The following is a 23,933-nucleotide window of genomic DNA, read 5'->3' on the forward strand; positions in this document are numbered from 1 at the left end:
ATGATAACATCCTAGTTGGAATTGGTGGCTAACTATATACTAAAAGCTTTTTTTACTATTATTTGTCTTTGCCACTTGTCCCTGATCACGCACACATAGTTACATTTAATTTTAATATAATTCATAATTAGAGGTGATTCAAAAATAAATGTATTTTTTCCAGTACTCAGCTCCTCTAAAAAAAATGCACATGTTGTGTCTTGAAAGCCAAGTAATAAGTCATATTGCTATTATTACAATTACAAATATCAATGCCCAAAACTGAATGAAATTCATTTTTCACCAAGTGTTACGCGAGGTGCTCACATACAACAACACTTGTGATATGTTTGAAGTAAACTTTGACAAGTTTAGCTTTCTTAGCACATGTATCACAGATGTTTATTATATTTCACAGCAAATGTTTATTATATTTCACAGCAGATGTTTATTAGACTTTACAGCAGATGTTTATTAGATTTCACAGCAGATGTTTATTAGATTTCACAGCAGATGTTTATTAGATTTCACAGCAAGAATTTCTGAGATCGGGTTCATCATTTTGATTTGCCCTGTACTACTAGAAGAGATTGCTTCCTATTTTTTACTTTGTAAATAAAATAATATTTACTAGCAGCTTATATTATTGTTCTCAGTCGTCTTCTAACGATAGCACATAGATTTCAAACAGCTGAGATGCAAGTGCTCAAAAGAAAACCTTTTTTTTTTTTTTTGAAGAAAGAAAAGAAAAACGAATTTCTTTTTCCATGGTTATCTTTTTTCCCCCTAGGTAATTTTGGGCTTTCGAAAACATTTAAAATTTTAATGAAGAAATAACAGTACGTTCCACATTGCTTTTTTTCTTTTTAATTATAACACACAAAAAGATTTAATTACCATAGAAGGGAAAAATAAAGCATGAGAAAAATCCAGAACTCGCTCATTCGATAGGAAAGAAGAGCGTCAGCTCGGTGGACGCAGTGGGTTTTCTTGTTCTGATGAATTATTATTCGAGCTATTACCAGAGTAACGTTCAACGACAAAAATGTCCTAGTAAAACGAAAGTTATTTAGAGCACTAGTGGAGTGTCAACAGGGTACAAATTGGACTCCAATGTATTTTTTTTTTAAATGTGTTTGGTCATGTGAATTTATAAAAGTCATCATTTACATCACTTATGTAGTCAACTTCTTCTAAATTCGCCTGCGACGTGGAAGACCCGAGTTCGATTCCCGACGAGAACTCATGTGGTTCGGATTCCACGTTAATCAGTAGGTTCCGTCTCATATAGCCTCGCTACTGAAAGGGATGTTAAACTCGAAATCAACTCAGTTCTTCTAAATTCTCATCATAATCCTCATCAGATGAAAAATCATAAGTAAGAAGTTCAGATTCTATTTCTTGTCCGGTCAGAGCTGAATTCAATTCATTCTGGAGCTTTAGCTAGATGTTACACAATGATACTCACATGTCAATTGACAAGTTCAATGTTTACTCATGTAATATTATATCATTCTTCTCAGAATTTATCATGTTATGAAGCGCAGCCAAAATGAAAAAGAATGCGCATTGCAATTATTTAAATTATTTTGCAAGGAGTGCCGAGTGTGGTACGTTTCGGACTAAAATAATTTTCTTTTTACACAAAATAACACTTTCTACACACAAATTATTTCATTGCTACATTCTTGATTTACTTAAAGTCAGTTAAAACGAAAATGGAAATTTAATAACCATTACTTACAGACCTATCATAGAAAAATATAAGTGGGATACAATATTGTACCCCGCTTCGTCTTCCTAGAATTAGTAATATTTCAATAACTATTCTGGAAAGTAGTAGATTTCATTGTCCAAAAATATCTCTTACAGCTTATGAATAAACAAAACTTCACTTTATTTGTTCCAATTATCTGACTTCCATACTATGCTAAGCATAAGCGTAGTAGGTCTTTCAGAACGCCTGTGTCCGTCTGTTGACAAGTGTCAGAACAAGAACGGTAAGACACATCAAGAAGCAATTTTTTTTGTAATCGATTCAGTGTCCCAATAACATATTTTATATCCTCCGTTGACTGTCACTTCAAACCAGAAGTAGTTCAAATTAAGAATTTCCAGTCTTAGCGTTTATCACTATAAAACAAAAAGGGTATTAGATAGCGACTAGCAGTTTTCAGCAATCAGTTAATCGTCTCAAGCAACAATATTGTCACCACTAACAACATTCTTCCAAAACCATGAAATGGTTGAATTTCTCTAGTACTTATGGGTTCCAATACTAATTTCTAAGAGGAAAAACGGTGAAAAATATCAAGAAGCTGATTCTTGCACTTGATTCAGGGCCTCAAGAATAGGTTCCATCTAATCTATTAGCCCTCTGTTCAAATCGAAATTTGCACCAATTACTCAACATTGATCAGCATTGAACAGAAACGGTAATGAATAGCGGCGAGCAATTTTTTGCAATCGATTCAGACCTAAGTAGCAAGAAAGCTTTTGGCATGTTGATGCGAATTTGGCTTTTGCCTTTCTACGCTTGCCTTTTCAACGCGTGCTTTCATGCAATCTTCCTTTTTTTTTATTGTACTTGCAAGCGATACTTTCAATCCTTTGGAGACCGTCATAGCATCACTGGCCGTTCATTGGCTATCGACTTGCGGTCAGCGCAAAACGCTTACGTCAAGCTTGAATGGAACAATGACTACAAGGTTGCCCCTCATGAAACTCCGTTACTGGAATCCAGCTTGCGGCACGCTTTCGAATCAAGCCATATGCAAGCTTGCCGACTTCTAATGCAAGTTTACAGCAAGCAATTTGTAGGTTGTCTCTGCTACTAGGGGAGTCTCGAGAGAACATAAAATCAACGTCCAAAACACTAATAAAACCGGAAATAATTGAATTTTGCTAGTGCTTCCGTTTCAATATTGATTTCCACAGTGCAAGAATGGTAACAGATATGAAAAAAAAAACGAAATCTTTCAGTTTATCTCCCACGATTATGTTCTTAAGGTTAAGGTAGATGGCGATTAAACCAAGTGAATGATGATGGAAGAATTGGAGTGAGAACGTGGGAGGAAACGGAAGTACCAAGAGAAAACTGACGAATACCATATTGCCCACCACAAACTTAATTGGAGGAAGATCAAGGCAGGAACTCCACACGTTCTACCACTGAGTCACCGTGCGCCCCTGAGAGATATGGAGTAATGACTTCCTGATATATATTCAGTGACCGAGAAACAGGTTCTATCTTCGATTTTATTCCTCTACTACATCTGGTAGTTATAGATGTACTACTTCAAGTTTAAGTATTGAATTTGATCATTTGTAAGTCTCGTAACTTCACAGTATGAAACGAAAATCATATACAGTGTCCCACGAATGCTCTTAAACAATTTATTGAGGACGTGTCCCACTTTTTTGAGGCCGTTAAAATTCGAGAGCGGGGAATTGAAAAATGTTATCCACAAATTTCCTATTTCAAATATATTGCTATGATGTAACAGTAAAGAAATTATAAATCCTATGTATAACGAACGCTTTGTACCCTATTAATCTAATGTCAAAAATTACTACGTATGGTTTTAATTCTGTGAACTGAACTCGAATTAGGTTCTAATAAAATATCTCAAGTTCATTTTTTTTTTTTTTTTTTTTTTACGAGAATGGAGAATGACATATGTTCGAAATTCTGTATCAAAACCAAACAAAATGATACTTGATTTACGATATCTTTTCCTTGGTTCCCAGTTTACATTTAAGCAACCCACACAACACACATGACAAGATGTATAGCTTTCAGGTACCTTATGCGGTGGTTAGGCAAGCAACACAGCATCTATAAAATGTTCGGGTTGCATAGTTTACACGTATTGGTAAAGCGTCCAACAATAGTTTGGGCACCAATTCTAGTAGCCAGCCCCGGACCGAACGTAAGACTCAAAAGCATTAAATGTTGTAACAATGTTTGAAATTTAGAGTCTACTCCAGGGAAACAAAAATGGTACAGTGGACACTGTCATAACTGTCCGTCGACGTAACCGTCCATCATCAAAGAATTAAGTCATTTAGTTATCAACCGCGCTTGATGATTCACACAACCATAATAAACATCGTACACACAACAGTTCATTTCGTTGTACACACAACAGCCTACTGTACTTCATGAGGTATTGTATTTGTTCAATCGTTTGTGTCCGTGTGTGTGGGTGTAAATAGTGAAGTGTCATTTTCGAGACAATAGAAGAAAAACTTTATTGAGTTATATATTTATTTATTGCAACCTAAACACTTATGCTGTACGATAACCACTAAGCCACACCTAGTATAAAATGAAACCAGGGGCGCAGCCACTATGAGGGTCCATCGGGTTCGGCCCTCCCCCTCCTGAAACTTCCTAACTTAACGTACGTTTGTACACTTTCCCAATAAAATCATACTTTTTCAACAAGGAAATTATTAATATAGCATGCCAATTTGATTTTTCTATCTGAAAATATAGGTGGAAGTTTTTAACAATTAAGCGTCTTTTCGGATGCAGAATAATACCCGTTCAATATCACATGGATGTAATGGCTTGTAGTATTGGACACCTCCCCCCCCCCCTAAACAAAAATGTAGAGGTACGCGCCTGGATAAAACTGATATTAAAGTTAAGTATTAGTAAAAGTATTCACCGATCAAGGATTTCACTGTTACACAAACAGTACACAGCATGTTTAATTAGATACAGCCCACCAAAATTATGACTAACTGCTTTAAGTTTTGTTAAACAATAATATTGCGCATGCATGATGTATATATTAATCGATACATCATATCAAGCTAAAGAGTATGAGGTTTTTGAGGTTAAATTGACATGCGTAGTTTTTTTTTTTTTTTTTTTTTGAGAAAATTGAAAGAAATTTACTTTTATGGTGAGAAATCTTCCAGTTTAACGTCACTTGTTTATGTCGTTCAGGCTAAGGAAGGCAAATGATTAAGGCATGAATGGTGATGAAAGAGTTGGTTGAATAAAAACATGGGATAAAACGTAGCACTTTGAAAAAACTCACGAACTTTATGTTATCATAAGCTACCTTGCATGGCAATCGAACCAGGGATCTCAAGTACCAATAGTAAGCACTCTCCCAGCGAGCCACCGTACTCCTCTAAAATCATATATGGCTAAGCAGTTAGCGTACGCTTCTTTGGCGTGGGAGACCCGGGTTCTATTCCCGGCGGTAGCTCATGTGGTTCGGATTCCACGTTAATCAGTAGGTCCCGTCTTATATAGCCTCGCTGCTAAAAGAGACGTTAAACTCAAAATCAACTCAACTCAACAATAACTATTTACAACCAACAGATATAAGCTCTGTTAATAATACATACAATTTCGGAGGGACAAGGAATGCGGACAATATGTTCTCACTCGTTAAGTCTTATTCTTGTTTAACTTTCTAAATAGTGGGTTGCCGAACGTCTCGTTTCGTCTTGTCTCGTCGCACTATGAGAGTTGAAACCAGAAACATATTAACAAATTCGAAACTAGAAGAGAAGCATGAAAATCCTCGGCTCGTTTTTGAGAGACGAAACCAGAAATTTCACGATTCTCTTAGCAATACTAGATAGTTCAGCCCAATTTCAGATCTCAAAGACTGTTTTAGCGTTACATGGATCATAGTATAAAAACTAAACATTTTATTCTCTATGAGATCAAAGACAAGGTATCAGTCTGGGTTTCTGTAATATTTATTTTCGATTTATATTTTAATACATATGAGAAATTTTACCATTTTCTTTTCTCTGCCCATATTACCCAAACTCATCCAATTTATTGCCGTGACTGGCTAAAATTGGCACAGAATAGTCCCTAAAGGAAATCTTATTTCTTTATTTACCAATCTAATCTTATGATTTCTTTAGCCATACTAATACTGAATGAATTAAGTCTTAAACACACAAATATGTTACCATAACACATTATTTTTTAACTTCCTTCTCTTTACAGTTTCCATGATGATTATTCCAGCTTGTCTGTGTGTAATACTAATTTATGCTATCTTTATGGTAAGTTAATAACAAGGGAAATAAAATTAAATTGAGACTGTTACTAAAAATGATCAACATATTAATATACAAATATTTTATATAAATACTACGAAATGCAACGGCGTGTCGCCTAGCTGCTAATTTTTTCGACTATTTTCTCATATACCATCTCTCTCTCTCTCTCTCTCTCTCTCTCTCTCTCTCTCTCTCTGTGTTGGTGTGGGGGGGTGTCACTTCTCTTGAATTTGTGTAAGTGATCAGGATAATCGAATTCCATTAACCAGTCTTCAAACGCAACCATATACCAAAGAAGATTAGTCCTTACTCATAGTTTAAACCGGTAATACTCATAGTCCCAGTAAACATATTACATATGTAGTAAGTGTAAGTTTGCCCTTAATTAACCTTGGTAAACCAAACTCTAGAGATCCTCTCTGTGTATGACTTTCCCAAGCAAGGGGACGCAAACTATTGATGGAAATAAACTGTGAAATTATGATTAAATGTACCACTTGTAATGACCACTTGCAATTCAACTTTTGCAAATTTCACAGACGTTACATATTTGTCATTGTGTCATTTCATGGGAAAGGGAATGGTGTGTGCACAGTACTCATGTTTTATTTTACGGAGGAGGACGTCAGGTAAATAGTGTTGTTAAAATTATTAGAATATTTTTTTCTGCTATGACTCAAATATCCGAATATTCATTTTCAATATTCCAAAAATTATTTGATAAAATATTTATTATTCGAACAACTGTTATAATAATTATTGGTTATCTGAATAACTGTTCGAATTTTTATTTGTTACCCAAATAACTGTTCGAACACTTGTTCAAATAATGAATATTGTTCGAATATTCGTAAATTCTATTATTCGAACAATTCATTTAATCAAATTTTAAAAGTACTACAAACAAAGAAGGTTCGGAATCACTGATCTAGAGCATAGTTTCTAAAACTATGGTACGCGTCTCACTGGTAGTACATCAGCCACTATTAGGTGTACGTATGATTTATAAAGGAATTAATTATTGTGGATGCTAGTGGAAAAAGTTTAGAACACTTGGTCTGGAGTTTAACCCTTTCTCAAGTCGTGGGATGTATACTTCCCACAAAATACTTTACTTGTTAATGTGTCTGGGTATTGTTATTATCTTAGTGAATATTATCGTATTACCAGAACTCAAGAACTATTAGATTTCTGAACCAGCGCTCTGTCGGTCTGCTATATCACAGGTTATGACATGTAACGTTGCTACAAAATAACGGAAACGATTATTCGCAACGATAATAAAAGCAATCCTTCAACAGATTGCTTAAATTATGATAAATTTCATAAGTTTAGTCCACATATCACATACCTGAATGACAATGCAATGCAATTGATGATGTCTAGAAAGTATGCACTGTGCTGACTGTAGATGAAAGTATGTTAAGTTTGAAATATAAGTCATCAGAACAGTAAAAGTCATTGCAATATATAGATGCAAGATATTATCCAACCAATTTTAAAATTGACAATACAATATTACAACTGTCTCAAGGAAGAAGAAGGGTGGAATAACTGATAAGATGACCTGTCATACAGTTATTGCTGCATATAATGAAATTATGGTAATAGTTGAGCGGTATTATTCGCTTTGAGGACGTTATCAAATTGGTCGATCTTTTCGAAAATATTGGCATGATATGTTGTATTTTCTCATTGATCTGGTAATTGTAAACGCGTAAGTAGAAGAGATTAGTGTTCTTAATAATAATGTAATTTTTCAACTAGGAAGACTATTGATTGCAGATTTCTCAGTTTGAAAACATGAAGAACGATCGTTTATTTACCGAGCAACAAGAAAACGGTCCCAGCAAAGGTGCGGTTGGACAAAGTTGTTGATCACATGCCTGCTTTGGACAAAGCTTGCAAATGCTATCGGTGGTGCTCAATAAAACGTAAGAGAAAGCAAACAGTTGCAAAGTATGCAATAGCTCTCTATACGTTGATCCATACTTCTTTCAAAAAGAAAAGAAAGTGTTTAATTATATCATTAATGTCACCTGTGAAGGGCTACAATATAAAAGTTTCACATATGTAGGTTATATATGTCTGAGATAAAAAGAGAAAAATTGAAAATTGCTTAGTATTTTATATTTGCGTACTACGGACAGTAAAAAGCATAATAACCACCACAAAAAAATCTCTAGATGTCAAATAAATGTTTCCTAAAAGAAAGTCCAGTTTGTTTCATTTCATGCACCCATTCTGATTCCAAATACCAATTATTGTAGCATGTTCTGGAAAAGAAAGTGGATGGCCTTGGAAAGAGTTAGAGGAAATACTTGTACCAAATTTCAAATCTCTGCGCTCAACGTTTTCGAAGATCTATACAGATCAAGGGATTTCGTAAATTCTCATTTTATGTATATTCTACAGTTTGAGGGGAAAAAAATATGTGTACGTATTCTACTGTTTTAGAGACTGAGTGATGAGAGACTTGGTAAGTTTATTCTTTTAGGAAGTTATCTAATGGATAATACTTTATACAAGCTAGTCTCACGAGATACTAATGAGATACGGAAAAACAATTAGCTCGTTAAATAGTCCTCATATTAGCTATCACATTCAAAGAGCTAAACCTTTTATTGGTGCAGTTTTGAGAAAGTCGAAGTTTTTGACAAGCAAAAAGTGAACCATTCTGAACACAAAATATAACAAAACCGAAAGTGCTTAATTCACTACCAAACTTGAGTTGATTTTAGCAAACCCACTTCCGACAAAATCGCTTTTAAACTTTACCAACTGCAATATCTACCTAAAATGTGTGTTGTACAGGCGGCCCAAAGGTCAAATGACAGGTAAGTGTGCAAGATCCACATCGCTCATAGATGATGTTTGGGGTATATGGCAACCTCAGGAACACAAGAAGCCATTACGGTCACTACGTTGGAAACCTTCATCTTGAATAACATTACTTTAATGTTTTTAATATGAAGTTCACGATGGGGCACATGTCTTATATGCAGTTCATCACAGGAGCGCTATGCCGCTTACTGTTTTGTCCGATCACTAACCATTGTCTATTTTGGTTTGTTTTTATTTTGCAGGTGTTACTGACAACGTGTTGCTTATGACTGAGGAACGTGTGGATATAACCCTGATGTGTGGAAGTCGCAGCTCGCATGCGGTAGTTGCAGAGTTCAAGATTCTACCTCCCGATAGGGAACATATTTCCCACAATGATATTACCAAATGAATCAGCAGCTTCCAAAGACAGAATTTGTATCCGATAAACGTCGCATTAGTCGTCCGAAATTGTCTTTAAATGAGGTAATCACTTTCGGTTTCATCGCATTCTTAAACAAAAACCTCTTTATTATTTAAGTTTTATATTATTATTATGCAATTAGTCAAACGTCCATATATAGAAGATATTTTCCGTTGTAGCATCAGCGTCTAGCAGAAGAGAGCACAGATTATTGGATGGATTTTAGCGAATGTTCGACTGAGTAACAGCCAACTAATTTGGATCTGCCTTCCTTCTTTATTAACCGAATGGTGTACTTTTACGTGAACTGAAGAGCAATCGAGCAAACCTTAGCTACTGGAATGACAGCAACTCACATTGGACTGATACAACACTTGCAGTTCTTCTCGAAGAGACTATGGTCTAGCGTGGTATCTTTAGAACTAAAATAAATGAACACAAACAAACTATTTGCTGAGCAAATAGTTTGTTTGTGTTGAAGTATATACAAAGCAAAACTTCTACTTATGGAAAATAAAATAAATGTTTCATTTTTCATCTACAGCACGCTGATCGCCAATCAATACCTACGACCCAACATTCTTCTGGCAGGATGCAACACTCGTCATTGCTAACGTGATATGCTGAACTACCTGCATCAGTGGATTCCTAGGAAATAGATTGGGCGTCGAGTATTGGTAAAGCGGCTACAACATTCTCTGAATTTCATACCACTGTACTTCTACTTGCGTAGCTACCTACCTTAAATCCGTGGTACACTCCGTCAAGATCCGTAGTCAAGAATTTATTAGTACTAAAAACGGAGGATGTATGTGCTGCTGTTTGTCCAGAGACTTTGCTAACGGCTGTATACGAAGAATGGGATAGATTGTTGAGACTGTGGTCATTTCAAGTATGTGTCATGAGGGAGATCAACAGAAGAACACAGACCATAATTAGTAAACAGTAATGATAAGACAAAATAGGCCCAAGCCCAACAGCCTTTCTTATGTGAAGAATGTCACCTGACTTTTGCTTCCTCTGGACAACTAATACTTTTATGTGGATTTTGCAGTTGGTAAAGTTGGTAGTAATTTGCAATATTGTTGATATTAGTTTGTTAAATTCAACTTTGATTATCATCGAAGCACTGATTGCTAATTTATATTTGATGACAGAATGGTCCAATTTCGCCTGTTTTGTTAGAAAGCTTAATGTCGATTTTCTCGAAAATGTGCAGATAAGAAGTTTAACTGTTTGAATGAAGTTCCTGTGATGATGATTATCTAACAAACAATCGGTTCTTCGATACCTAATTGGTTTCTCGTGAAATTGTCTGTAAGAGGTGTACTGCACAATATTTTCAACCAAATACTTAAAAGTAACTTTTAGTTAGTACCTATAAAACACTATTTCAGTCACTCATTAGTAAACATATAAAGCAACGAGCGTATTTCCTAGAGCAAATTACAATCTATGGAAATAGCTTTAACTATTAAAATGAGATTGTAGACGCTTTGGCCTACGTTCTTTTGGAATATGTATTTTATTCTTAAAATTATTTAAGTATTATACATACTTAAATTACTTTGTGTTTATCACATTTTCTGCTATGGGATTAACTTAAGCAAATAATAATAATAATATTAATAATAATAATAATAATAATAATAATAATAATAATAATAATAATAATAATAATAATAATAATGCATTATCTGACCAAGGGTGGACGCGTTCCATGAAAACAGTGGTAGTACAAATATTGGGAGGGCGTCACACAAGCTGATCAAAGAAACAGGACACAACGTGATTTATAGTTTCTGTTGTTATTTAATCTATATATTAAAATGCTAGGTTTACATCTTTGTCTCCAAAGAAAAGTTTATATGTTTGTCTCCAATTATTTCGACAATGAGATCTCGAAAACTACAAGTGCTGAAAATGTGCCGCTTTTGCTGGTCGATTCCAAATTTTGTGTAGATTGTCCAGTTCTAGGGTTGTATATCTCTCAGGCGTTTGTTTCATGTCCAAGTGATAATGAAAACTAAGGATAACCATTTCTCCAGACTGTTTAGATGAATATTTATTGTTTAGAGTGTTTTCCCAATGAACACCATTATCACCGTCATTATAATTCATTGTGTGTATCATGGAAATTCAACTTCGATACCTAATTGGTTTCTCGTGAAATTGTCTGTAAGAGGTGTACTGCACAATATTTTCAACCAAATACTTAAAAGTAACTTTTAGTGAGTACCTATAAAACACTATTTCAGTCACTCATTAGTATACATATAAAGCAACGAGCGTATTTCCTAGAGCAAATTACAATCTATGGAAATAGCTTTAACAACTAAAATTGAGATTGTAGACGCTTTAGCCTACGTTCTTTTGGAATATGTATTTTATTCTTAAAATTATTTAAGTATTATACATACTTAAATTACTTTGTGTTTATCACATTTTCTGCTATGGGATTAACTTAAGCAAATAATAATAATAATAATAATAATAATAATAATAATAATAATAATAATAATAATAATAGTAATAATAATAATAATAATAATAATAATAATAATAATAATAATAATAATAATAATGCACTATCTGACCAAGGGTGGACGCGTTCCATGAAAACAGTGGTAGTACAAATATTGGGAGGGCGTCACACAAGCTGATCAAAGAAACGGGACACAACGTGATTTATAGTTTCTGTTGTTATTTAATCTATATATTAAAATTTTAGGTTTATATCTTTGTCTCCAAAGAAAAATTTATATGTTTGTCTCCAATTATTTCGACAATGAGATCTCAAGAACTACAAGTGCTGAAAACATGCCGCTTTTGCTGGTCGATTCCAAATTTTGTGTAGATTGTCCAGTTCTAACTGAATATTTTTTTTAAAAAAAGTGGCCGTTATTTCTTTATTACATTTTTAGGGGTACACTGGAAGCGTTGTTTTTTTTTTTTTTTAATGCATCTTATTCTATGAGTTATACGTTCCAACACAACAGTTTTATTCAAGGGTAAGATGAATCTTTATTGTTTAGTGTTTTGCCCAATGAACACCATTATCACCGACATTATAATTCATTGTGTGTCATGGAAATTTGCTTATTGCATACTGCAAAAAGAAAGAAAACACTGATCATACATGAATTAGAAACTCCAACCGTAAGTAGGCTCAATCTTGCAAACGGTGCGAGATATTGAAAAGATAATCGAAAAAAATCTCACCTTTATAGTACTCATTGAGGATTTTTATCAAGACGTCTTTCACAAGTGTCTGTAAAGGGACATGTACAGATGTTGTGACGAGTGACAAGAAGATTCAAGCTCCTATGTAAATGATGCGCTGTGTAGAGAGCGCAGGTTCAGCTAGTCACATATCATTTTAACTAGTTATAAGGTATAATCTTGAAATAATGATATTACAAACAAAAGTTCTGTTTTAGTTTATGAAGTCACCCGTACGTTGTTTCTTGATATTATTTAAACCAAGCATGTTAAAATAATCAGAAGCAAAAGATAGTGCTGTATAGCAATACGTTTCAATCAACATATACCAATGGAGAAAACCTTTCAAACTGCTGCCTTCCGTATACGCAAGATTGCATAATCCTTCGAAAAAGAAAAAATAAATTTCAAACTGTGGAAGTTTGTTGCCTAATATAGAATATTTTGTATTATTATTATTATTATTATTATTATTATTATTATTATTATTATTATTATTATTATTATTATTATTATTATTATTATTATAAATAATAATCCTCACAGGAAAAGAAAAAGTTGTTTTGGCCCTGGTTGTTTTGGATGTCTCTAACTGTGTTGTATCACTTTCAAAGTGTGTTGAACAACTATCTGTCTAAAGGGGAAGAATTCTGGTGTGATGAAGTAATTATTGGCTTGGTAACAGATGGTAAGTAGATTATTTTTTTTAAAAGATTTTGAAAACATTTAGTATGGAGTTGACGAAGAAAATATTTTTTCGTATTTTATGTAAATTGATTTAGTAATAGTTTAAGATGATAATGATCTACAATTACAAACAACATATACAATAAACTATGCTTTTTGGATATTTTTGTTGGAAATGACATATGTCACATTTATTTTCTATGAAGTTGGTATTTATTTACATATTATGAAGAAATCATTAGAGTTGTTCGTAAGAGAATCGATTTTTCTAACGCTTGTCCTCTACTAGATTACTGTATTTTTTATTTCTGTTAGATAGTAGGAAAAAAATCTCTAGGAAATCTCATTAATAGCATAGGGTTAACATTTCATTCATATTACTAGAACCTCATCTAACACAAATAGAAAAACAACCAAATGGGCGGATACTCGAACATATGTTCCTGAAATTATAGATAGATCACAACTAGTGTTGTAAAAAAACGGTTTTTTTCTGTGAAGTTTTTTTCAATAAAAAAACATCGTTCTTTTTCATGTTTTTTTCAAATGTCTGTTTTTTTTTCTGGCGACTGTTATTTATTGATTTACTTTGCAGATTATTGAAATAATCAACAGAACTTGAGTCGAAGCCCTCGTAACTTACAAATCTTTTTGTTTCTTTGTACCTATATACTACCAAAATTGTGTGATTATTCCTTTCGGCCCCAGGTCATTTTCTGCGTTTTCCTACATTTCCAGTTAGTGACTTATTGCTCAAAAACTTTCCGCCATATGGCACAAAACACATTCAATTTAGAGGAGTCTCTTTTCAAGTGTAGAATCTCCTGAGGATTTGCTGACGGCCAGATACAAACATTATGAGTGTTCACATTAGCTCTTAGGTGAAATGTCAATTTATCACTGAAGACGACACGATCCAGAAAATCTTCATTGTTATGCAGCAATCTTTCACTTGCGAAATTGGCACGTAAACTGTAGTCTGTAGCCTTTAGACCTGTAGCAACTGCAAACGATAAGGACGTAGTTGCAAGCGTCTCCTTAATATTCTTCACACAGACCGTTGCACTGTACAGATTCAGTCTTTATTAAAACACAAAAAACTTTCTGCTCTCTAGTCTCCATCTTTGCTGCTTGCTCTTTCTAACGGGAGACAGAAGAAACAATGCATGTACATGCGTGCGTACAAAACTGTTTGAGTTGCTCTTTCATTTGATATAATATTTATAACGTAAGTTAATTGTAATAGATACTACAAAGTTTCAAAACCCTAATATTAATTTTAAAACACCCTGCATTACTTCAAATTGTGTCATCCTATATTCATGTCTTTTATATATATATCGTCAGGGCCGGTCCTAGTCAATTTGTCGCCCCATGCAATGGCATAATTTGCCGCCTCCCCCTTTCTCCAGAAAGAACAAATCTTAAAAGTCATGATTTTAAGTATGCTACTCCAGCATGAACAACAATGGTGAGGGTAAGTGTAGTTGCACTCAGAAAGGCTTAAATACTTACTAAAAATGCAATCCCGTTGTGTGTTTTTTCTAAATATTAATCTATTATGTTAGTGAAAGATAAAGCAAACACACCTGCAGATGAAAGATGGTAATCCTTTTTATAGAATTCACTATCGAGCTTCAATCTCAATGTATCAGTTTGTAATTCCAGTGCAACTAGCTCTTTTATCTTTATTTCTTGATTTCTCTTCTATATCTGTTAACATTTTTAAAAAATCTTGTTTCCATCTTCAATGATAAGGAACTTGTTTCTGACAAAAACAAGACTAGTTGTCATATCAAACCTATGATAACTTGCTAAATGGAACAGATATTCACTACTATTCGAGAATTGAATTCTTGCATTTGGCAACAATCAAGCAATTTGTGCTCGGATTTATTCGACCATTTGCTTAGCATTGTCCATGTGGCCTTAAACTAATGCAACCTAAACATAATTTATGAAGGTAGTATTCAAATAGAAGGTCAGCTTAGTAAATGTAACTACCATCATCATGAAGTTTGTTTCCAACAAGAAATATTTAATTTAAATAATATACTTATGACAGATTTTGCCGGACCATCCAAATTGCCGCTCCACGCAAATGCACGTGTTGCATATATGGTAGAGCCGGCTCTGCATATCATATATATCTAGTCGACAAATTATTTATATATGACATTTAGAAAAATACTATTAGGCAAATTATTATTAGTTTTTACCTTTAGACAAGTTATTTGAATTTTATACTGTTCGTGATATTATTTTCGTACTTATTAAAGGCCTGCTTTCGCGAAAAAACAAAATTTCATTTCTACTTTTATTTCTTAGTTGATATTGATGAAAACTGCTGAAACCCGAATTGTTAATAGGTATGGTATTCATGTAAATTGTAAAATATTTGTAGCGTATCAGTATCTAGCGTTTAATTTATGTTGCATTTTACGGTGATTATACCTACATAAAAATATTTAATACTTAAATAGACGTAAGATGCATTACAAATGACTATTTAAAAAAAACGAAATTTACAAAAAAACGAGAGGCAATGTTTTTTTTTCTAAAAAAAACGTACATTTCTGAAAAAATACGAACGTTTTTTTTCTATTTACAACACTAATCACAACATATGTGAATGATATTATTCAAAAGCTCGGTTCATTCTAAAAATAATAATTTACTAACCATGAATATATACAGTGGCGTAAGCAGAATTTCATCAAGAAGTGGGTTCAAATAGTCAATCTTATATCCTTTCATGGCAAGCGTGACTTGTATGTATACAGAGTGGTCCGAAAGCAAGGAAACACCAAAGTAAAGTCAAGATTTTAAAAGAATTGAAAAGTAACACTGTACGTTAGTAGTACAGATGAGGCAAAAGGTTTAAGGCGTATTGTCTTATGTAATATCGATGCCTGCCTCTTGAAATCAGCTCATTTGAATTCACTTTCATTTTCTTTAATGGAAACCATATCTTGTGATAATTTGTTCTCATTAGAAATTTTCTGAGGAATTCGATGACGTGTTTGTCTTTTACTTTTCCACTTGCCATGACGAAGATATGACTTTTTTTTTGTTTTGTTTTTACAACGTCAGTCAGATATCATACATTTCTCCCGATTAATGTATGTGTTCGATGATGTGTTCATTCCGTTGGATTGTCAGAGTCATTCTTTTCTTCCATTCATCCAAAATCTTACTCAAAGTGCTTCCAGATTTGTTTTACGCACGATTATTATGCATTCCTTCAGGTGGGCAATATCCCGAATTTTCACTGAATATACAATGGACTTGAGACGTCCCCAAAGATACAAGTCTAAGGGAGTGAGGTCAGGGAACATGGTGCTCACTCCACAGCACCACGTGCACTAATCCACGAGTTGGGAAACTGTATTCGCGAACACAATTTCGACAGTGCGGAGGGGGACCATCGTGTTGGTAGAAGGTAGGGTATGCCACATCTTCAGATGAGAGAAATGGCAATGTATCTTCTTCCAACATCCGATAATACTCGATTGCTGTTAAGGTACTATAGACAAACATACCACTCATAATAGTGGGCCACCACACCTACATCATACCATTACTTTTCCAGGAATGCCAGCAGATGCTTCACAGCAATGAGGATTGGTGTCCGACTAGTGTAAAATATTCTGCTTGTTTACTGTGTTGCCCATTCAGCGAATTCCAAATGTGGATCGGGGTCATCCTCTAACAGGTGATAATGCACTTGTAGCTTATAGGTGTGTTACTTATAGAGGGACAAAACACGCATAATGGATGTGCCACTAACATCACTTTCCTGGGAAAAACGACGATTACTGAGTACTTCGAGTCGGAATCTTACTAAATGCTGTCAACACTGCTATTCACGTTATTTCGTCAGTCACTGTGCATAGCCGTGATTTTGGTTTGTTGGCCACGGACCTAATTTCGCTGAATTTACTGGTCAACTTGCTTACTATTGTATGGCTAATGGATGCCCTATCTGAGTGATGGTTGTTAAAATCATCAGCAAGACTCTTGTACTTGGAAATGATTTTGAAATGAATTTTTTGAGGCCAAATGACTAACGCCGTATTATATGGTTATTAATGAAATATCTATTTATGAAATATAAACAAAATCGCTTGAGTTGTTTTTGAGATAACGTCCAAACGTATATTAATTTATAGGGTTGTAAATGGTTTATTAATTTACGAAGTTTAAACAAAATCGTTAGAGTCGTTTTCGAGAAAATAGCATTTTCATTTTGTCCTCCAATAAACTGGCCTTATTTTCGAAGTTCGGAAGAAAATTAAGCAAACATCTTTAAATAATCTTATAAAACCTTAAATTTAAAAATATGCTGTCTGTATGGATTAAACGGTGTGGCTTCTGAGCGAGTTGATATACAACGAGATGGACGGACGGATGAATGGACAGGCAATCGGGTATCCGAAAATCATTTTTTAGGCATGTAGGGGAATGAAACTATTGAAATCTCGAATTCGATTTATTTTAAAAGACAACCATATGTTTTTCTCTTATCATCACTAGAAAGAAAAAAGAAAAAGAAACACAGAAATAGAATAGCATATGATAGAATATCGAACGTTTTTCGATTACCTCATTCACTATACTCTTTACAGTTTATATACAATGAAGAAATTACAAAGAAATGTGTGTAAATATTTCGTTGAAAAAATATACATTTCCCTTATTTATCATTCCTTCTTAGCTATTTTCCATATTAGCTCAGCTTGTATTTTTGAAAATACATTAAAATAAATGAAGCATAGCTTATAAATATCTAAATTACATTATAGTATTAACATAGCTACATTGACTCATTATGGTATAGGGAAGCTAGAGAAAATTTAGTGTCCAGGCCCCCTAGCTCTTCCTGTTTGGGGGATGGGTATCAATCTTCCGCGTCAATTAAAAATAAAATAAAAACTTTTCTTACTAGTACCTTACGTCATACTATCCTATGAAAATTTCAAGTTTCAAGTTTAAGAAGTTTGTCCTTGGTATTGATCAGTCTTTCAGAATTTCTTTTATATAGATAAACTAATATAGTTTCTCCCTCTTATCACTACAGATTTTTATTTATTTTATTTTATTTATATGTTTATGTTTATATTTATTTTAGTCATAGAGAATTCAAAGTTACTGTTTGATCAATTTTTGTTCGAAGAAAATATGCTGAAAAGTTAACGTCCAAAAGTAATTAGAAGTATGAAGTTTTTCACTTCCGTAAGAAGGGACACTAGATAGAAGTTTTTATTTTTTTATGAATTTCGAGGAGTTGACGTCACAGTCCATCATTATCCTGTTTCAATCGAACTTTCAACCCGTTAACAAGACAGCTCGTTAGAACCAATAGATGCATTTGATCACCTCTCCTCGCCCACTTGTGAACCTCAAGATTCCCTTTAACCACCTGCGCTTCAAACTTTGATTACCCATTATGTCTGACACAGAAACAGAATGGAAACTATTGAATTGGGATTTGCTCGATCTCTATAAACTCTGTCAATTATACATGCACGATATTAGTTCAGGAATTTGCCTCTTTTTTATTATAAAAGTCATTCAATATTTCACCTCATTTTAAATAAAGATGTTTCCAATCTATGTATCGCTATTTAACTGTGTAAGTGAGTCCTGAAAATGGGTTATGTGTACAAACTGTTCTTTATACCCATATTTAAAAGACATATCTCTATTTGCTAGTATGTAAACCAACCCAATCCATAGACTATCATTATCTTTATTATTATTATTATTATTATTATTATTATTATTATTATTAATAATAATAATAATAATAATAATAATAATAATAATAATAATAATAATAATAATAATAATAATAATAATAATAATATTAGAGTTCGGAAGTTGATCTAAAAATTGGGGCGTAAAAACAATACCTAATCTAATTAGAATTACATGTTTAATGAATATAATGCTCGAGAAATGCAAGCTTCTGGTAGGATAACGGTCTGTCCTTCTTCCACAAACTGAAGTACAAACTAAAATTAAAAAAAAAAAACTTCCCCACCCCTTTGCTGGAGGACATTGTTACGCATCCTTATCTGACTTGTGATTGTTGCAGGTCTGGTCTTATCAGTCCAATCGTTGAAGAATGTCTTATCATTCGAATTTTCTTTACTAAAGAAAATATGTTTAAGAGGTGGCGGTAATTTAAGTTAATGGCCAATAAATTTATTGTCGAAAGATGAAGTGAAAAAAGACGTTAAGACCTATAAAAAGCTTTAAAAAAGACCAATAAAATAAAAACACCGAAACAGACAAAAAAAGGACAAATAAAATCCACCATTTTCGGGCCCACAATGACCCAAAATGAGCATATATTATGTTAAACTTCGTAGTCGGACACACGAAAAAAAGAGGATTTTTCCTCAACTTCCGGGCCCTAATTATTATTATTATCGGAAGTTTTATAGAACGCCTATGAACGTCTGTCCGTCTGTCTGTTGACAGTTACAAGCGTAGAAGCGGTAAGAGATATCGAAAATGTTTTCTTTTTTAGCGATCAATTCAGCATAGCAAGAATAGGATCTATCTTCTTCGTTAATTCTCTATTCAAACTGGTAGTGGCAGAGTTCAAGAACTTCCGATTTCAATGCTCATTGCTATGGATCAAACGTGGTAACAAATAGTGACAAACTGCTTTGTGTAACCGATTCAGTGTCTCAAGGCAATATGTTACCATCTATGACAATCTACAATCTTCCTCAACCGGAAGCAGTTGAAATTTAAGAGTATTTTCGGTCTCAATATTGATTTTCGTAGGGTGAAAATTGATAGATAAGATAGATCGAGATGCGGGGTTTTGCAACCGAGTCAGCATTCCAAAAGTGTTAAATCTCCTCAGCTAACCCTCTACTCAAACGGAAAGTGGTAGAAATGTATCCCTTTCGGTTTCAATATAGATGTCTGTTTTAAAGAAAACGGTAATAGATAGCGATAATCTGTGTTTTTAGTGGATTCAACGTCTGAAGAGAACATACCATCCCCACTCCCACCACTCTACCCTAACAGGAAATGATTGAAACTTACTAGCACATAAGTGGAACAGCAGTATGTTAACTGAATATTGCTCGCTTATCATCAGAGAAACTCATTCAGTAGATACAAGTGAGAAAAACCACAATTGCCGTTTCCGTAGAAATTTGTATAGATTTTGGTTTGTGTATGTAAAGTACCTGTCTCTTCCTATTAATAGTTGCTACGTATTCTTTGTATTTCTCTATAAACATTTAGAAATAAAGTGCGTCTACTAAATAATAAATTTAGACCTGTTAGGCATCCTTTCGTTTATATATATACCTCGGCTGAAGAGCCTCTGTATATTTTATCAGAAAAGGAAAGATCATTAAGCAAAGTTATTAAAAACATATTTTTCCTTCTCTTGTATGGACACACTCTTTGGGATTTAGCATGTTTCTTGTTCGACAGTGTTAATAATTCAATCTGCATTACTTTGCCTTGTGGTCTTGTTTCTTCAACTCAAAAATAAACGTTCTCACCCAAAAAACGTGGATCTAGATATTGTATATATATATATATATATATATATATATATATATATATATATATCAAAAAGTATAGGACGTAGTCACTAACACTTTCGCCATTGGTACGAGTGCTCGATTCCCGTTCTGACCACTCACTGTCAGTCGAAAAGATTCAACAGCTTTTCAAGGCCAACCATCTTGCGTGATGTTTTTCCTAATTTTCCTTCATTCATACCAGGAAAATGCTGGAATGGTACATAACATACAGGTCTCACACCGCATCCTTCCTTCCTCTTCCTCCAATAGGGTTTTTGGCGAGAGACGTCACCCCCTCTGCATACGTAATGGGCTTAAGGATATAGATACTGGTAATGTTCTCGAATATGTACAAACAAAATAGGATATAAGAGTTGTAATAATAGTGTAAAGCTAATGATGCAATCTTTGGGAAATACGTGCACATTATTTAGTTTCCTACAAGTGTTTCTTGCTTGTTTAGTACCTAGAAAATGTGCCTTTCATGAGTTCGATTACCGGTATGAGACCACAAAATTTATTTTCACAGCCATTTAGTTTTATGAATCATCCGTGTCCTCTAACCTAAATGGTACAATCGTGTCACGTTAAACTAAAAGTTTTCTCGAATTACTAATATTATATATATATATGCTCACAAAGCCCTATGAGACAAGAGTTTCAGAGATGAAATGAGAGAGACGATCACAAACATTGATACATGAAGTTATACCTTTCCAGGGTATAAGAAAGAGAGAGAATGAGGGAAGAAAAGCGAATGATCTGCGGAAAAGTGCAGATAGTATTCGTTAGGCCAACAAAGAGATAACTAGAGAAAAAGAGCAGCGGATATGCATATACATATATACACAGACATGCGTGTGTGCATCGTGCAAATTCTGTCTTTCCTTCAATGACCCTGGGACCTATCTCCTCTTTTATGCCTCTCTCACCAATTTTCTGGTCGCAGGTTTAGAGGTCTTCTGCTCCGCAACCCTTTCCTATCTGCCCATATTTCTTCTCCCCCCTCTTGTAAATATACGCGCAGTTCCCAGTTCCCGGGCTGTTGTGAAAAAAAAAACTGGGATGAAAAAAGAACCGGTTCTGACCCACTTTTGAACTGGTTCAGGCATCTAGAACCCATGTTAAAGATAGAAACCTGTTCGGAGCGTTTTCGCAAGAACCGGTTCATTTTCCATCCCTGGAAAGAACTTTTACCATATTACATAAAATGTTCTGCATATGGACATTTTACATAGTAGAAGTAGTAGAAAAATGAGTCTTTAGCTTAAGGTCCCATAGATATGTTCTTGAGCCAAATGGAGTCGGATGGCTAATGAAAGTGAATGATTACACAGCCACACACACACACACACACAAAAGTTCTATGCACAGAACCCCAGGGTTTGGAATCGATGTATTTTGTTACACAGAATCCAAATTTCGAAACCCCAAGAAAATTGACCATGTCAATTTTTTATGGGCGAAAAACTTGAGCTAATTTGCATAGGGAGAATACATGAAAGACAGCCATACAAAAAAAAAAAAAAAAGCTGTGTGCAGTAGACCCCAGGATATGAATTCGATGTATTTTGGTACACAGAATCCAAATTTCGAAACCCTAAGACAATTGACCATGTCAATTGCTTTTTCTTTTGGGGGGGGAGGCGAAAAACTTCAGAGAATTTTGGTGATAATTTTGGTATGTAAGGCTGCAGATACGTTTTTCGCCCATAAAAAAAATTGACGCGTTCGATCTTCCTGGGGTTTCGAAATTTGGATTCTGTGTAGCAAAATACATCAAATCCATACCTGGGGTCCGGTGCACAGAACTATTATTTTTTGTGTATGGGTGTGTTATGAATTAATAATTTTGTTCTCTGCCACCAGGAAACAAATGTGGAGCCAGTATACAAAAGGCCAGAGCGCTAGCAACTCTTTTGTATTATATATGTAAACGCAAAATTTGTATTTTAGTTTATGATTATCAACATAGCAGTTATCAAAAAAAGAAATCGAATAAAAACTGCTCAAAAATATCATTAAAATCTGTTTTGTTTCCTAGGCAACGGGAATTTGTAGTCATAATCCTTGACGTATTTCTGAGCTGGTAGTACGAGGCCATGCTTGCAAACAAGCTTCCAAACTGGTAAATGGGGTTGAAGCTGAATGACAGCTGATTCAGCAAGGAAAGCAGCGTGGAGTTTTTCAATTTTTGTGGAGGTTGGTGAGAAACTGGTTGACATTAATCGTAGAATGAAGATGAAGTATAAGGATGCCTGTCTGTCACAGCAGCAAGTCTACGAGTGGTGAAAAAAATTCACAGAATGTACGACTTTGTTGTATAGTGCTCCCCGTCCGGTTTAGACTCATCGAGTTATGATAAAGGAATACATGGTAGTAGCAGATAAGCTTATTCAGGAAAACTGGACTGTATTATATTGACTGAAATGTCCTACTTGCTCAATATGAGCTTTCATTCAGTACAACACATAGAGTATGACGAACTCCGCTACAGAAGAGGATCCGCCAGATCGGTTGTTCCTCGACAGCTCACGCAACTGAAAGGTCGTCTGATTGACGTGTTGAAGCTTTATGAAGAACATGATGATGATTTTCTATCTCACATTGTCACCGGAAATGAAAGTTGGATGCACTATTTGCAACCAGAGAAGAAACGTGTTAGCAAAGAATAGCAACGACATTCGTCTTCACTTAAATCAAAAAAGTTTCACAGCCAGCCCTTTGGAAGGAAGGTCATGTTGACGTTATTCTTGGATAAGAATGGTCTTAATGTGGAACAATACATGCCCATACTTACTACAGTGACTAGTGCCATCTACACCGATCTTCTCAAGAACCATTTGAAGCCAACAATACACAGAAAGCACAGAAGATTGCTGCGTGCAAATGCTTTGCTTCAACATGATAAAGCCCAGACTCATTCTTCTCGTGCAACCATAAAAAAAAATCTAAAAAAATCGGCGACGTAAGCTTCAAGTGCCTCTCACATCCGTCATGCTCGCCAGATTTGGCACTATCAGATTTCCACATTTTTGATCCATTAAAAAAACACCTTGGAGGGCAGAAGTTCAAATCTGATTAAAACAGGCAATTAATGGTGCACTAGTGGCTACACCATTAACCAAAATAATATTTCTTACGCGGTATCGAATCATTTCATATCCAATGGCATAAGTACATTGAACTGG

At 34.4% G+C, this 23,933-nt stretch overlaps 1 protein-coding gene and 1 long non-coding RNA gene across 2 annotated transcripts in view; one reads left to right on the forward strand and one right to left on the reverse strand.

Moving 5' to 3' along the window:
- Positions 1-23,933, reverse strand: part of LOC145688930 (uncharacterized) — a 366,369-nt gene that overhangs the window by 133,767 nt on the left and 208,669 nt on the right. The window lies entirely within an intron of this gene.
- LOC145688805 (uncharacterized) lies at positions 1,907-22,921 on the forward strand. The gene is made up of 4 exons (XR_014131990.1): positions 1,907-1,979; positions 5,969-6,027; positions 13,040-13,181; positions 22,787-22,921. It is a non-coding gene; the product is annotated as an uncharacterized LOC145688805 (long non-coding RNA).

This window comes from Thermobia domestica, chromosome 7, assembly GCF_964235325.1.
Source record: "Thermobia domestica chromosome 7, izTheDome1.hap1.1, whole genome shotgun sequence".
In the NCBI taxonomy this organism is placed as follows: domain Eukaryota; kingdom Metazoa; phylum Arthropoda; class Insecta; order Zygentoma; family Lepismatidae; genus Thermobia; species Thermobia domestica.